Source organism: Microtus pennsylvanicus, chromosome 16 (genome assembly GCF_037038515.1).
Source record: "Microtus pennsylvanicus isolate mMicPen1 chromosome 16, mMicPen1.hap1, whole genome shotgun sequence".
Taxonomy (NCBI): Eukaryota; Metazoa; Chordata; class Mammalia; order Rodentia; family Cricetidae; genus Microtus; species Microtus pennsylvanicus.
Genome location: NC_134594.1, coordinates 26,954,066 through 26,972,222, shown reverse-complemented (window position 1 = coordinate 26,972,222; position 18,157 = coordinate 26,954,066). Strand labels below are relative to the sequence as shown.

Here is an 18,157-nt window from a genome sequence, read left to right as displayed (position 1 = left end):
GTCTCCCAGCCTTGGTTTCTTTCTGTGTGGTCCCAAAATGATAGTGGTTACGCCCCGTGGTGGTGGCATACACATTTAATCCCATTACTTCGGAGGTAGAGGCAGGGGTATCTCTGTAAATCTGAGCCCAGACTGGTAGGCAGAGTGAGTTCCAGGACAGCTGACCTGGAAAAAGTAAACCAAACCAAACCAAATCAAACAAACAAAACCCCACCAAAAAACACCAAGGCTGTGGGATTGCTCAGGGCAAGAGACTGATTTTAAGGTGAAAACCTGGAATTTCAAACCAGTTATTCACAGAAAAAACAAAAACAAACAAACAAACAAAAAAAAACCCGCCCTTATCTCAACAGTCAGGAAGTTGAGGCAAGAACTCATAAATTCAATCAGGCATTATTAAGACTGTCTCAGAAATGGAAGAGATACAGGGAGTGGGTGATGAGAGGGAAGGGGAAAACAAGGAAGAGGGAGAGAGAAGAGGGAAGGAAGTGGGGGGGAGGGTAGGAAACATGAAAATACCCCCACCCACTCAAAATATAATTATAACTTCAGGAGACCACCACACACTCAAGAGTATATGGGCTGCAGAAATTGGACTTCATGGGTTTAAAATAAAATGAGGAAACAAAGTGCTATGGATATGTAAGACAGTGGTTCCCAATGGAATTGGGGTGGTGGTGGTGATTAGAATCAAAATGCAATGTATAAAGCTCTCAAAAGAAATTACAAAGATATATAGTGAAATAAAAATGAAACAGGGCCAATTGGAACCAGGAATTCCAATGGCTCAGTAGCTACACCCTTCCTGGTAGGAGGAGCCCAATAATCCGGAAGCTGGTTTAGAGATTAGTAGATCAAATGTGATTGGATGCCTGGGGCTAGTGGCGAGGCATTTCCGCCCACCGCCAGTATATAGGAGCTTTGGCGACCCCTGCTTCTCACAGGCACTCTGGCAGCCAAGGCGCTTGTTGCGGAGCTCCGTCTCCAGAGAAGCATGAACCGTCAAGGTACAGTCCAAAGTTGGTTCCCAGCAGGGTACCCTGAAACCAGGAGAGGGATGCCCTATCCAATGCCGGACTTTCTGATATATTACTACCAGTACCTCTCAAAGCGTTGTTCCCACTGCTCCCAGCGCATCCTGGTCCTGGTGCCATTTCTGAGGCCTGGCCCTATAGCGCAGCTCTCAACTCCTTGGGAGTGGCCGCACTGGCGACCCCAGCAGGCTAGGAGGAAGCTGCTGTGCCCAGAGACGTCGACGTCGCTGTCGTCACGGTCGTCCTCAGCGTCGGTGAGAGAGAAGAGGAGGCTTATCCACATGGCCAGCCCCAGCCTGGCCAACAGCACCACAGCTGCTAAGGGGACTTTTAGCAGCAGCAGAAGAGCCGTAGCTCAGCCGCCTCTCCTCATCCACGTCGTCACACTACAGCAAGCGGCCTACAGCGATTCTTTGTTTGGAGTGAAGAAGCTCACCCTCACCAAGGAGTTGAAGGACACGGTTCCGGCTGCCATGCGTCAGCACTACTTGGGCCTGTTCAAGGAGGAATGTCTCAAGTTCACCTCTTCGTACCGGGAGGCCATGAAGAAGGCGCAGTCCGAGGAGAAAATGGTCTATGACAAATGTCCCAGCAAGAACAGGTACCTGAATGACGCCCTGCACACCCTGAAGAAACTCAGGGGCCTGGTCCCCAGTGCCGTGCCGGCTTTCAGCCAGGCCACCCTGTATAAGCGCCTGCAGAGCTATCTGCTCACGGAGGAGGAGCGTAAGGAGAATGGCTTCCCGTTCGCACATCCCGAGAAGCCCGGGTCCGCAATGCTCTTCACGGAAGACGGGCTTTCGAATCCGACACACAGGACCTGCTGCCGCTGTTACGTGGAGTATCCTGTGTCTTCCTCTGGCGGCTGCCTAAGCTCAGATCCCTGCGTGTTCCACTCGGGGCGCATCCACTCCATCCGGGTGCTCGGAGGCTGGGAGATGCAGTACTCGTGCTGCAACGCGCTCATTGGCTCCAAAGGCTGCGTGGTGGCCAAGCAACACGTGCAGGACGGCAGGAAGGACAACTTGCAGGGCTTTGCCAAGACCTTCCCGAAGAAAGACTGGGAGGCACACCCCGGAATCTACGCCCTGGACTGTGAAATGTGCTACACCACGCACGGTCTGGAGCTCACCCGTGTCAGTGTGGTGGACACGTACTTACGTGTGATTTACGACACTTTTGTCAAGCCTGACAATGAGATCGTGGATTACATGACCGTATTTTCCGGAGTGACGGAGGCAGACCTGGCGAACACCAACGTTAGACTGCGTGATGTCCAGGCCGTGCTCCTGAGCCTTTTCAGCACCGAAACCATCCTCATCGGACACAGCCTGGAGAGTGATCTGCTGGCTTTGAAGTTCATCCACAACACCGTGGTGGACACGTCCGTGCTATTCCCACACCACCGGGGATATCCCTTTAAGCGTTCCTTGCGAAGCCTCGTCGCCCAGTACCTTAACCGGAATATCCAGAACCACAGCAGCGGACACAACTCCATCGAGGATGCCATTGCCTGCATGCAGCTGGTGACCTGGAAGGTGCAAGACGATGCCAAGATCTGCACTCCTCAGCAACAGGTCAGTTGCCCGAAGTGCAGACTGCAGCAGGTTAAGGTTTTCATGAGCCGATCCACACAGACACCCACAATACTGGCAGGGGAGCTGCACCCAGAGAACGAAGCTCAGACCCACCCAGAGACTTGAGGGCTTCTTGTGAATTGATTATTGGGATGTGGGGACAAAGAATGGCCTCCATATAAAGTTGTTAAACTCTTAGTCCAAGCCTGAAGCCTTGCAGAGTGACCTGCTACCTTGTGCAAGGCCAGGTACTGTTTGCCCTGTTGCGGTTGTGAAAACAGAATGAGTTTAGTTAAGTCATGTCGTGCCCAACCAAGGGAGTGAGGAGGATCTCCTGCAGCTGGCTCCCGAGCTCTGTGACAGAGCTGACCAAGGAAAACAGCCTGTCTGACGTGGGTGAGACTGTTTTGGTTCGGCAAGGATCGACGGGACTGTTGACTGTGACTTCAAGATTAACTTTGTTTAGTGAAAGGCACTACTTCTAGTTTGTCAGGTCCCCAATGCTTTGAGAATATTGATGAAATTTGCTGCAGCACTAATAACCTCTTAATTTTCAGTTTTTTTTCCTCTTGGCATTGAATTAGTAACTTTCTTCTTCTTCTTCTTCTTCTACTACATAAATACATTGTTTAGCAATTATAAAATGCGAGTGGTTTGGGAATGATTTTAAGAACTTGTTTGAAAATTGATTGAATTATTTCCACTAGAATAGAATGGACCCAAACACCTTTTATTTCTACTTATGATATTTTTTTGGGGGGGATTGCTAATTCTTATCTATGTGTTTTCTAGTTTGTAATCTTATATCTGGTTACCAAATAAAGTTCTTTTTTTGAAATAAAAATTTGTACCCATGTGTTTGATTAAACTTTATTATTGATCAACTTAGGGTTTGAGTCAGACCCAAGCTAGGGTGTACCTGACTGTCAGGACAGGAGGTTCTAGCCCAGAATCTGGATTCTTGGACTTTAGAGGGGCCAGGCTTCAGTGTTCTAGCTTCCAGAATTTGCTTTCCCAATCCCACTTGGACCTCTGTGACTTGGTATAGCAAAGGCACCCCCTTCTCAGACCCCAGAGCCTTCACATGTAGCGAGTCTTTCTCTGTCCTGCTAGTCAGTTCCCAGGTAGGTCACAAACACGGAGACTTATTATGAAAGCTTGGCCAATAGCTTAGGCTTGTTTCTAACTAGCTCTTATAACTTAATCCTTATTCAAATACTCCACAACATTCACATCTGGGACCCTTGTCACCTGATGGGCATAGTCTGGGTAGACTGTCTGCTACTACAGTTGGTTAACATGGTGCTGATCCCTCAACTCTTATTTATTTATTTACTTATTTATTTATATTTTGGCTCTTTGAGAAAGGGCTTACATAGCTGGGTTGGCTACCAGCTCTCTGTGTAGCCAATTCCCAAGTACTGGGATTATAAGCTCATATCACCCATCTAGTCAGGGTTTATGTGGAAAAAAAAAAGTTTGGAAAAACAAAACTCGAAGTCAAGTTAAAGCTATTCTAGCAGAGGAGAATAGGATTATAGGCATTGCAGACATACTGACAATATTCTGATTTTAATATTTCAACACTTTAACTATGAGTTGGGGCTTAGAGGTGTGGGTGGGAAGCAGGCGAGGTTCCCGGCATGGCAAACAACAATACTTTCCGATCCAGTTTACAAAGACAAGGTGCTTACTTAGTATTTAAAGCTGTAGGGAAGCCGAGCATATCTGCCTATGCAGAGAGGCCTGCCTTCACCGCAGGGCAGCATAAACAGAGGAAATTCACAGGAGGAAAAACTGACATGCTCTCACTCACTGAAAGGGACTCGAGTAAATATGCACCAAGAACCTCTGGCTGTTCGCAATTTACCAGAAAAATCTTTTTTTTTTTTTTTTTTTGATTTTTCGAGACAGGGTTTCTCTGTAGCTTTGGAGCCTGTCCTGGAACTCCCTTTGTAGACCAGGCTGGTCTCGAACTCACAGAGATCCGCCTGTCTCTGCCTCCCGAGTGCTGGGATTAAAGGCGTGCGCCACCACCGCCCGGCTTTACCATCCTATAGGCAATACATTGCATAGCCTTTGGGTCTTGAATTAAAATGGCTATCCTTGCTGGGCAGTAGTGGTGCACGCCTTTAATCCCAGCACTCGGGAGGCAGAGACAGGCAGATCTCTGTGAGTTCGAGGCCAGCCTGGTCTACAAGAGCTAGTTCCAGACAGGCTCCAAAGCTACAGAGAAACCCTGTCTCAACAAAACAAAACAAAAAATGACCATCCTTATCACTTGTAAGAGTACAGATTTGTTTTTGATTTTTGAGACAGTATTTCACTGTGTAGCCCAGACTGTCCTGGAATTTGCTCTGTCGACCAGGCTGACTTCGAACTCACAGAAATCCACTTCCCTCTGCTTCTCTCTAGTGTTGGGATTAAAGGCGTGTGCCACCACCACACCTGACAAGAGTACAGATTTTATACAGTAACAGTCATAACCTTAATTCATTTCCAGAAAACACGCATTGTGCCTGAGCTCTGCGCAGAGGAAAATATTGTTCCATAGCCCAACATGGTATCAACAAAGTTTTGGGTGAGAGAAACTGATTTAGAATCTTCATCTTCAACTGTTTGGTTAAATATAATCTTAATCACATTGTGCTGTTTTGGGTGATGGCAGACTGCATATTCAATGGCAGTCCCGTAGATGACTATGGAAGTCCAATGTGGTGGCTCATGCTTGTATTCTCTAACGGTCAAGAGGTGAGCAGTTCTCCTGTAGATTCAAAGTCAGACTAGTCTACAGTGAGACTCTGTTCAAAGTGGTAAAAAAATGACATCTCAAAAATTCCTGTCGCCTTGTGGTTTATAGTAAGGTCATAACACAATGAATTATTCACGTGTTTTAGATCTAGTGTCAAATGCACTGCAAACTGTGTAAGCCTAGGAATGCGATTATGTGCTGGGGAAAAAAAGCGTTTTAGATTTTTTTTTATTGCTGTTGTTTTGTTTTTTCAAGACAGGGTTTCTCTGTGTAGTCCTGGCTGTCCTGGACCAGGTTGGTTTCAAACTCTCAGAGATCCGTCTGCTTCTGTCTCCTGAGTGCTAGGATTGAAGGCGTGTGCCACTACCACCTGGAAAAAAAAAAAAGGTGTTTCTTGAGACAAGAGTCTCATTTTGCATCCCTGGCTGGCCTGGAATTTACTAGACCAGAACACACAGAGACCCTCCTGCTTCTGGTTCCAGAGTGCTAGGATTGAAGGAGTGTGCCACCACACCCAGCGTCAAGAAAATATTTGGTACTGATTAACAAGTATGTTCTTATTTATATTATATTTTTAAATATTTATTTTTACTATGTTAAAATATGTGTATACGTGTGGGGATAAGTACACAGGTGCCAGCGAGGCCAAAAGAGGGTGTTGGTTCCCCTGGAGCTGTCAGTGAAGGGTGGTTGTGAGCTACCCGACATGGGTACTGGGATCAGATCTCTGGATTTCACGAGCAATAATAGCATGACATACTGTGAGATCACTTATTTGAGACTGTACTTTTACATACAGAAACATTGGTTGTGAAGCAGGTAAAATGAAAATAAATACTAGAGCACAATTAATAAAAACCCAGAGATAGATATTGGGGTTCAACCTGAAGGTCAGAAAAGCAAAATAGCCTGTCACTTATGGATCTTATGTCTACCTCAGTCTGAAATGACGATGCTGTCTCTAGGAATCTCAGAATGAGACTGTCTGAGATACCGCCTGGTCTGTAAGGCTGACCAGTGGGGTTGTTTTGCTCTTTGATCTTCAGGCAAGCTTTATTTATTAAAATTCAAAAAAGCTGGGTGGTGGTGGAGCATGTCCTTAATCCCAGCACTTGAGAGGCAGAGACAGGCAGATCTCTGTGAGTTCGAGGTCAGCCTGGGCTACAAGAGGTAGTTCCAGGACAGGCTCCAAAGCTACAGAGAAACCTTGCCTTGAAAAACCAAAACCAACCATCAAACAAACCAAAGGAAATATCACTACAAAATACATTCTAGTTAGCTAGGGAGATTCAGATGACTGTGAACCCAGGCAGAGTAATATGTTCTAAGGGCGGCTTCAACAAACTTAAGATGAATGAGTCCCTAAGTTTGTCTTGAAGAACAGAGTTACTATAAGCATAGGACACAGCAAACTTGAAAGTCTATAAAACTGTTGTCAGAATCTGCCTCAGGGCATATCACTCCTGACAATTATACCTTCCATTTTTTAGTGAAAAGGACATGTATTCAGTTGAAAATAATTTTGTCTATTTTAAATAGAACAAGTTAAACTAAATTGGCACAACTCCCAAGAAACTCAGTAATGCGAATTTTCTCTGATGTACAGTTTGCCGTTAATGGCTTAGTTTCTTAAATGCCCAGATTAGATAGGCTTTAAAGAGTTATTTTTATTATTTTCAAATCAGGTATATATGTGTGGATCTGTGTATGTGAGTTCAAGTACCAGAGGGATTAGATCCCCAGAACTACAGTTGTAAAGCAGCTGCACATGACCTGAGGTAGGTGCTGGGAACCGAACCCAGCTCTCTGCAAGAGCAGTCAGTACACATGTTTATCCACTGAGCCATCTTTTCAGTCATCTTTCAGAAAGACTTTAACTTCATTTATGCTGCTCTGTGAAACTGAGAAGACTCCAGGCTGGCTCTTGCTGCTAGGAAAAAAGCTATGGATTAAGTGATCTTTTGTGTTTGCGGTAGAAAGGAATGGAGACCTCCTGACCTGTTATAATTCTATAAGTGAATTGTGCTTGAATATGGTTTTGAGGGATGGGAAGTGTCATTATTCTGTTAAATGAGCTTAAAAAGCTCTGGTCATTTTCCCCATTGCTTATTAAGTCTTAGCTGTTTGTGACGGGTAATGTCGACTCAACGCAGGAATTAAAATTCACCATGGAAGCAAACCTCTATGTCTATCAGTGAGGGTATTTGTGGGTTGGGTTGATTGAGATAGGAAGACCTTTCCATACATGGAAAGAATCAGAAATGAGGCTGAGCATCAACCTTCTTCTCTCCGCTTCCAGACTGCATGCCACACAGGTGCGCCTCCCTTGCTATGACGGAATGACAGACACTCTGTGGGCCCAAATAAACCTTTCTTCCGCCGGTGGTGGCGCACGCTTTTAATCCCAGCACTCAGGAGGCAGAGACAGGTGGATCTCTGTGAGTTCGAGGCCAACCTGGTGTACAAGGTGAGTTCCAGGACAGGCTCCAAACTATGCAGAGAAACCCTGTCTCGAAAAACTTCTCCCTAAGAGCCTTTGTCAGATATTCTGCTGCAGCAATAAGAAAAGTAACCGTGCCCAGAACATACCTTCTGGCTAAGTAATGCATCATGCCCAGAGCGCACTGTCTAGTTTGAAACCTTCAGTGGGCTGTCTGTTACCTTTCTGCAGTGTATTAGCTAAGTGCAGGAATTATAACCACATGCCACTATGTCCGACTCTACACTCTGCCTTATGTATTAAATGTTTATATGCCCCTTTGATTACTTTGTTTTAAAATTAATCAATTAAGGGTGGGCATAGTAGTACACACCTGTAATTCTGGCACTTGGGAGTCTGAGACAGGAGGATCCTGAGTTGAAGACCAGACTGGGCTATACAGTAAGACTCTGAGTTTGTTTGTTTGCTTGTTTTATAAGAAAGAGAAGAAGCAAATGTTAATTTTCAGGCCCAAGAGAAGGCTCAGTGTTTAAGAGTGCTTACTACTCTTCCATGGGACCTGAGTTTGTTTCCTAGGTCACAAATGCCTGTAATTCCAGCTTCAGGGGATCTGAGACCCTCTTCTGGCCTCTGAGGACACCAGCATACACATAACTTACCCACAGAGACACGTGTATATGTAAGCAAAAATAAAATAAGTATTTAAAATCAATTTTCTAAGTTGACAAGCAAACTTGTACATATTTACCATGTTCAACGTGCTTATTTTTGACATATGCATGCATTACGGGATGGTCAACTGAGCTTATCTGCTTTGATTTACATACATGTTTTGTGTGTGGTGAGAACACAGTCTTCCTTCTTAGGAATCACAAACATCTTATGCTTTCTCACCCCCCCCCCTCCACCCACACCACTTAGGTGTTGGAGATCGAACCTAGGGCTTCTTTCTGGGCAAGTGCATTCATTATTTTGAGCTGCCTCCTCAGCCCACAGCATGTAGCATGATTAATAAAATCCCAGAGACAAAAAATTAGGATTCAGCCTGAAGGTCAGAAAAGCAAAACAGCGAGCTACTGGCTTTTAACTCTATCGCAGTCCAAAATGGCAACGCTGTCTCCAGGAATCTCAGATTGAGACCGTGTCTGAGAGCTGTCTCCTTTCGTCTCACAATCCTCCCTAGTGCTGGGATTAAGGGCGTGCCCCACTCACTGCCTGGTTTCTATGGCAACTAGTGTGGTTACTGGGATTAAAGGTGTGTGCCACCATTGCCTGGTCTGTAAGGCTGACCAGTGAGGCTGTTTTACTCTCTGAACTTCGGGCAAGCTCTATTTATTAAAATACAGATGGAATATCACTACACCACAGCAGGTCCTTAACAGCTCAGTACCCACAGCGAGGGTCCCAGCATCCTCCTTCCTCCTGCCCTGTCGCTCTACAATGGCAAGTTGTGGTGCTTTGAGTGCAAATGTCCCTCATGGGCCCCCATATTTGAATACTTGGTCCGTAGTTGGTAGCTCAATTTGGGGAGGTTTAGGAGGCAAGGTCTTACTGGAGAATGTAGGTCACTCGCTCCAAGCTCTCTGAGCTAAAATCTTTCCTACACTTCAGTTACTGTCTTTGCTATGAGCTTGTATTTAAAGACAGAGTGCTCACCTTCCTATTCCTGCACCGTGCTTGCCTGCCATGATGAACTCTAACCCTTGAAACCATAAGTCAAAATAATCTCTTTCCTTCAGAAGTCACCTTATTACCTAATGCTCCCACAGACCCTGTGATTAATGTCAATTATCCCTTAGTGCACTGCACCTGTTTCAGAGAACATGGGATCTGACTCCAGCTTCACTGTGTGTGACACTCAGTAGTGCCCCAGCCATTTGTAGAACACTTGGAATCACAGTTTTCTCTTCAGAAATTAAGAGGGACATAGTGTTGTGAGGGTCTGTTTTCGCGAGGCATCAGTCAAGAAGTTAGTGACTTTCAAACACTCTTTAGTGACTTAGCACCATTAGGACAACTTATCTCCCACGGGGTAGACTTGTCCTTTTGTGGGACAATCACTTCCCTTGGTGTTTTATTCCTAGCAGATGCATAGCAAATACAGGGTCGGCAAACTTTATTTATAGTCATTTAGGCTCCATGGGTCATACAATCGCGGATGCAACTAACCACCCCTGTAGCATCTGTCTAGTGTAAAAGCAGCCACACGAAACACCCAGATGTAGAGAATAGATGTGTTTCACTGAAATTCCTGGAAAACTGGAATTGCATGTATTGTTTATACTCTTCCTTTGATTTTTTTTTCTCCTAGCATTTTAAGGTATGAAAATTGTCGGTACTGTTTTAACCTTTTATTTATTTGGTAGCCCAGGCTGGCCTGAAACTTACCGTGTAGTCCAGGCTGGCCTGGAACTTGTGGCAGTTTTCTTAAATCATTCTCTCGAGTGTATGAATCACCACACCCAGCTCGGGATATGGAAAGTATTCTTATCTCACAGAGTTTAACTTGACATGGATACCAATTAAATTAAGCAATTGAGAGGAGGGATTTTTAAAATTTATTATGATAATTGTGTAAGCATATTTTCAAATAATTTTACTTGAACAGACAATATTTTTTTGGAGAATGTACTGGTACACTATGACACAAGATAAAATATATTGGGTTTTAAATCAAACATCGTGGGCTCTTAATTCACTTCTGGATGCATTTTAAAGTTGAAAAAGACTGTATATATATCAGGAGAAAGTTGATGAGTGATCAGATAATGAAGCCTGCTTGGTGTCATGGAAACCCAGGGGACGGCAGACTCGGCGGCTGCAAATTCATGTTATCTCGTGTTGTTTGGGCTCCCAGTGCTGCTTGCCAGTCCTTTATTTACCCATTGTTTGTTAAATTCTTTCCCATTTCCTCAGCAGCTGTTGTAGATTTTCTGGGCTTGCCACTTCCAGCCTTACCAGGTCTCCACCCTGAGCAGAAGAGTCAGTTCCTCGGTCCTCCCTGAGAGTGCCTGCGAGCTCCTACCGGCTCCTCCCTTTGTCTTTGGATATCTCTGCTGCCCTTCCTGCCGCACAGCTCACCTTACTGTTTATTTCACGCCAATCACAGGGGAAAATGGATATCGTCATCTCTGTGTTTCCACAACCACTTTTTTCTTTTTAACACTTTCCCTAAAACTGTTGTTGTGGATCTTCCTTGTCTCTTTGTACTCACTGTCTCTCCACCCCCTCTTTTATTTTTTTTAAATACTTGCCTTATGTATATGTGTATGTTGCTTGCATATATGTCTGTATCGTGTGTGCTCTTATGCCCCGTGCCATCTCGTCAAGCCCATCAGTCACTCACTATGTAGCTGGAGATGTGAAGGCAAGATTTCCCTGTCCTGCAGTCACTATCAAATAAACACACCGAGGCTTATGTTAATTACAAATGGTCAGTCGATAGCTCAGGCTTGTTTCTAGCTAACTCTTACATTTAAATTAACTCATATTTCTTAGCTATGCTTTGCCATGTGGCTTGGTGCCTTTTCTCAGGACTCCATGTCTGTCTTGCTTCTCCTCGTGACTCTCCTTGCTCTTCCCTTCATCATCTCAGCATCCTTAGTTTGGTTGCCCTGCCTACACTTCCTGCTTGGCTACTGGCCAATCAGTGTTTTACTAAACAAGTCAAGTGACAAACCTTTACAGTGTATGAGAGGATTTTTCCACAGCAGAGATACCCTCGAGTTCCTGATCTGCCTGCTTCCTCCTTGGGATCACAGGTATAGGCTTCCATGCCCAGCTTCTTTCTCCTCTTGATGGCTTGCTGATGTCTTCTGGTCCCTAGAATCAGACCTTGCCCAGGCTTTCCACACTGATGCCTCATGCTAGTGAGCATCTGCTTTATTGACTGAGCTTTTGTCCTCATTGGTGGGTACTGGCCTGTATGACTGCTTCACTTATACCTTAAAGCAGCCAGAGTCTACCGTCAGATGAATACACTTCTCGGCTTCATTTTTTTAAGAGACCAATCAAAAGCACAGAAAACCATTTCGACAAAAATCATAGAATTAAATTTCCCTAACCTAAAGTGGGAAAGGCCTTTCAAGGTACAAGAAGCATTCTGAACACCGGATAGACTGAACCAGAAAATAAATTCCCTTCAGCACATAATAATCAAACACTAAACTTATAGGACAAAGAAAGAATGTTTTAAAAACTTCAAGGGCAAAAGACTAAGTAATACATATAAAGGACAGACCTTTGGGACTGGAGAAATGGCTCAGGGGTTAGGATACACTCTTCTGGCATCTAGGGGAACCCCTAGAACCCCCACAGACACATGTAAATGATCTTTTCTTTTTTTTTAATTAAAAGAGATCCGGCGAGATGGAAAAAAAAATAAAGGACAGACGTATTAGAATAATATCTGATTTCTCAGTGGAGACTCTAGAAGCCAGAAGGACCTTGATAGATGTGCTATGTACTCTAAGAGACCACAGATTTCAGCTCACACTACTACGCACACCGAAACTTTTTTATTAAATTAATTAATTTATTTTTTCAACCCTTTCATAGTTTTCCCTCTCTCCCTCCTTCTCCTCCCAGTCTCTTCCCCATCTCTGCTCTTCCTGCGCTCATCCACTCCTTCTCCATTTCTCTTTAGAAAACAGCTGGCCTTCCTTGTATATCAGCCAGCCATGGCATAACAAGCTATAGTCAAACTAGACATCTCCTCTCCTATTAAGGCAGAAGGAGGCAGCCCAGTAGGAGGGAAAGGTTCCAAGAGCAGATAACAGAGTCAGAGACAATCCCTGTCCCCATGGTTAGGAGTCCCACAAGAAAACCAAGCCACACAACTGTAACATATGTGCCTAGGTCAGTCCCTTGCAAGCTTTCCAGTTGGCAGTTCAGTCTCTGTGTGCCCCTATGAGCCTGTGGGTTTTCTTGTGGTGCCCTTGACCCCTCTGGCTCCCACAATATTCCTCCTTCCCATCCACAGGATTCTCTGAGCTCCTCCCTAATGTCCGGCGGCGGGTCTCTGAATCTATTTTCATCAGTTGCTGAGTGAAACCTCTCTGATGATAGTTGGGCTAGGCACCGATCTATGAGTATAGCAGAATATCATTAGGAATCATTTCATTGACTTTTTTATCGGCAGTCATGTTCGGTTCTATCCTAGGTCTTTGGGCTGTCCAGCTTTGGGGTCCTAGCCCACCAGGCAGTGTCAGGGTGGGACCCCTCTCCAGGCTTGGGTCTCAAGATGTACTTTTCATTGCTTAACTACTCCCATTAATTTCTGTGCCACTTTTACCCTAGCACATCTTGTAAGCCACACAGATGATGTTCAAGTTCTGATACATTCACCATTGGGTAGTTCTGGCATCTTCCCCTGGATGCTTAGGTTTTAGTTATATACTTTAAGGATCTGTAGTGTTCTCTTCTCCATTCCATTTCTCCCTTCCTCTTTCTCTCCCTCCCTCCTTTCCTTCCTTCCTTTCAACAGGTTATTGCTTTATGTAGCTTAGCCTGACCACAAACTCCTCTGTGTAGCTTAGACTGGCCTCTCCTGCCTCAGCATCCCAACTACTGCCATTGTTGATGCCCTGTGCTCAGCTGCTTTTGCTTGTTACACAACTACTCCTCTGATTCATTTGGACAGCTTTTAAATCTTTGAATCCACCCAGTCTCTTCACTCCTGCAGTCTCACTGCACCGCTCAGTTGTAACAGCCATCCGTGGTGGAGGGCTCAGCAGGGCCAGGGGCTGGTGTTAGCCTGCATTCTGAATGCAGTCCCCACAGGTAGCTGGCATTACGCTGAGGAGAACACACAGCTTGCCTAAGGCCACACAGCTTACAAGACACTGGTCTGGAATCTAAGCTCATCTCACCACCCTCGACTCAGGATGTGTGGGAGAGGGAGGAAGGAACCACTCCTAGGTGTTTAGCCATTGTAACTTAATGCCTTTTGTGAGTGACTGAGTCAAGTTCAGATTTATTGTTTTGACTTTTCACCTCTAGCCTCCAGCTGCCTTTAATTTACAAAATGGTGAAGCCCCACACCATTGTAATAGTTCACCTGTCTGTCTCTCACAGCACGTAGGTGCCCTGTGCCTTTGGCCTGCGGCTTGTTCGCGTTGTTTTCTTTACGTTCCTTCCTCTACTAAACAGTCTACGTAGAAAGCCTTCTCCATTCCACACTTAAATACCGCAGCATCACCTCAGTCATGACTGACGTTGCTTCTCCGCTCATCAACCACATTGCTTTGGTCTCTCTTGTCTCTACAGATCATTTACAATGGTGATGTTTAAGTGTTGTGTCCTTGGTTGAGCTGAAACAAGCCCTTGAATTGGAGATGTTTTGAAGTGTTGGGGTGGGGGGAGATGACTCAGCCTTTAAGTACTTTGCCCCTTTTGCAGAGGATCCATCAATTTCGGTCAGGCAGCTCTCAGCTTTGGTTTGCCTATGTCAGCGAGCTCTCAACCACTTATAACTCTGGCTTGCGGGGATCGAACACCCTCTGAGGATACCTGTATTCAATTGCACAGACACACACGTGTGCACATACTTATGTAGAAATTTACAGCAAGATGAATCTTCATCTGGGCATGGTGGGTGTGTACAAGGTCACTACTTGAAAGCAGTGTTGGGTAGGTGGATCTCTTTGAGTTCAAGGTCAGTGTGGTTTAAATAGTGAGTTCCAAACCAGGCTTATGGAGACTCTGTTTTTAAAACTATTTACAAAACAGGAAAATAATTCGAATAGGTCTGATATATTTTCCAATTATGATTTTTTAAAAAAACAAAAATTCAACTCAAGACAGGGAAGCATTAGCTTGCTTTCCCTAAAGCAGCAGATGATCTCAAATTATATCATATTTTCTGCGATTTAATTGCTACTGGAAGCTGAAAAACCGTGACCACAAGAATGGGGACATTCCCACTGGTTCTGACTTGGAATAAACAGGAAATACAGTACCAGACTTCTGGCAGGAGACATCTGGCAGGGGAGCTTGCCTTCATGAGATGTCAGGTTCTGGGGTTGGAACATTTTCCTCTTGCTTGCTAAGTCTTTGCCATCACTTTCTGTTACCTAGCTACGGGAGACTCTAACGACAGTAGTTCCCTAACCACAGGCACAGCCGATGAAAACCACATGTCACAAAACTAGAAGCTGCTGCAGCATAATCTCCTGGATGGACAAACAGGGCTATCTGTCAGTGTGGTGAGGCACTGGAACCGCAGGGTGACTCACGCATTGTGACAAAGAAGAAGACCGGAGACAATGTCTTAGGACTGCATACCTCCTCTGCTTTGGCCTCTCTGAATCCATTTTGTTTTGCTTGTTTGGAAAGGCAGTGCAACTGGAAGACACAGTCAGCAAGACACATCAGAATCCAGTTTCTTTCCGTGCGGCTTGATATGGCTAGATTAAGGGCCTTAATGCCAGTGACGCCATTTCTGCCTCCTGTAAGTGCTTTTCCTTGGGATTCAATTTCTGGGTGCTCGCTTTCCTGCTTGGTCCTTCTTGTTAGAATTTAAGATTCAAGGTTAGTAAAGCATATCGTAAAAGGAAAGAAGAAGCATGATTAATAGCCGGGAGGTGTTGGCACACGCCTTTAATCCCAGCACTGGGGAGGCAAAGGCAGGAAAATCTCTGTGAGTTCGAGGCCAGTCTGGTCTACAGAATGAGCTCTAGGAAAGGTTCCAACTTTTAAAAAAAGGTCTGTGAGAATTGCTGAGGACAGACAGATAAAATGTAGGTGGAGGTAGAGAGGGAAGGAGGAGAAGGCGAAAGAAGGAGTCAACACAAGGAGCAATAACGGTGTGGGCCGGCAGGTCTAGGATCCAGGCCGCTGTTGGACATGTGCCATAGATACTTGTTGAACCCAGAGGATGGCTAACCTGATACCTTCCAGGAAGATATTTTCAAGCCAACATTAAGCTCACATAAATCCCCATACCTCAGAAAGTCGCTTAAGGCATTAGCCATTAGTCAATAGGACATACTCGCTCTTCTACCAGTACAAGAATAACACATATAGAACACACTCTAAAGAAGACTGAAATCCTGTGAATTCGAGACCAGCCTGGTCTACAAGAGCTAGTTCCAGGACAGGCTCCAAAACCACAGAGAAACCCTGTCTCGAAAAACCAAAAAAAAAAAAAAAAAAAAAAAGAAGAAGACTGAAATCTTTAAAAACATACAACTCCACCAAATAAAATAAAAAATCTTTTGTAAACCTTTCAACTCTGTACATCAGCACCATGTCAGAGAGGGAGAGCCTGTGACTTGTGGGCATTTTTTTTTTTGCCCTATCTTTCATTGAGGTTGATATGTTTTTAAAAGCTGGTTCAAAGGATTCTAACATTTCATTGTTTTTAAAAATTAATTATAATTGAATTCAGCCAAAAGTAATGCTTTCCAATCAAGGTGTGGGTAGAATTCCCTTCGAGGGCTTAAAAGTGAACAGCAGACCGTACTGCAGCAGCCAACACAGACAAGAGCTTACTATGTTTCCAAAGACGTGGAGCTCCAGATTGAAAGATTTATTTTATGTGTCTGTGCCTGAATTATACATGTGCCCCTTGTGTGCCCAGTGCCTTCAGGGGTTCAGAAGAATGTAGGTAGAATTTTCTTGTCCTGAAGTCTCTTCAGATAAACACACTGAGCCAATAGCTCAGGCTTATTACTAACACTTACATTTAAATTAACCCATATTTCTTATCTATACTTTGCCATCGCGTGGTACCTTCTTTCGTCTAGCTGGTGACTCCTCTGACTCTACCCTTCCCCCTTCCCAGTGTTTTCCCCGTGCCACACTGTCTCGCCTAATCTCTTTCTGTCCAGCTATCAGCCAATCAGTTTTTTTTTTATTAACAATAAGAGCAATATGTATTTGCAGTGTACAAAGATTGTTCCACAGCAGAAGTAGGTGACAGATCCTCTGGGACTGGTGTTACTGGCAATTTTCAGTTACCCTCTGTGGGTCAAACCATTGGTAACCAATCCTGTTTGACAAAGACCAATGGAGTTTGACCATATCTATAAAAGATAGATAGTACATGATTTCTGTACTTGAATTACCAACCAATGTGGTGATATTGAGTTGTAATTAGTATAAAACCAGAAATAATTACCAGAGGAAATACATACAGCAACTTTAATCATAACACCTCATACTGGTAGGGACTATTGTCTTTCTATTACAAAAAAGAAAGCTAGCTTGGGAAGCATCAGTTGGTTACCTTAGCTCAGAACATTAATGGGCTCCAGAGATGAATTAAAATCCCATCCACATGGTCCAAGAGCTGGAGCTGAGTCACCCTTCTAGGTTCTGCAGTCCCCAGCCCCTGCCTATCTCTGCGTGCAAACAGGAGTGAGGGGCAGGCAGGCTACCATCTTATTGCAGCTGGGAACTGGTACCTTTGGGCAACTCTGTTTTCTGCAGCTGCTCTGTGCAAGACCACAGATCATTGCGAAAAATCTTTGGGGTTTACAAATAAGTTGTATCAGAAAGTTGAATTCATAGACTTGGAATCTAAATAAAAAGCAGAAGAATCAACTGCATACACGAGAACATGAGAATACAGAAGCACATCTACACATATACATCACATCATACACACACAACATACATAATACATACACAACATACACACATATATACACACACAACATACATAATACATACACAACATACACACACACATATACACAACACACATACACACACAGCTTCCACACTACCCATACAAACACCTACACATACACAACACACATACTACACACAATACCCATAAATACACACATACAACACACACATAAACATATATAGTACACACACACATACACACACTCACGCGGTTTATTGAGAGGAGGAAACACCAAGCGGTTGTCTCTGAACTCTTCACTAAATTGGTCACCGGTGAGCTTCTGTGATGGTTTCCATGCTTCTGGTTCATGGCATGGGTGCATGCATCTGGCTAGTTGACTTATTTTATGGGATAAAACTAATCAGCGTGTTGAATAACAATGGTATGGATCCGGGTGACGTACACATACAGCCATGTGGTCTTCTGCATGTCACATGAAGCAAGTGGTAGCACATTTAATCAGTAGCACTGACATAACCTGAATCCCAAAGCTTTGAGGAGTATCACAACTCTCACATCTGGGTTTTTCTCATTTCTTCACTTGAGTTTATCAAGACGTCTATATAAGACGATTCCAGCCATTTCCAGAGCGCGGTTTGAGAGGTGAAGTAATAACATTTGGCATAAAGATCAAAGCTGCACTAATCCCTCATGGCTGTTAATAATCAGGCCACTAGGCCAGATAACTTGTGTCTCCAGAGCAACTAGAGTGACACA

General features: G+C 44.4%; 1 pseudogene; it reads left to right on the top strand.

Moving 5' to 3' along the window:
- The first annotated feature begins 1,069 nt into the window (after positions 1-1,069).
- LOC142836420 (RNA exonuclease 1 homolog pseudogene) lies at positions 1,070-2,737 on the top strand (annotated as a pseudogene).
- The last annotated feature ends 15,420 nt before the right edge of the window (positions 2,738-18,157 follow it).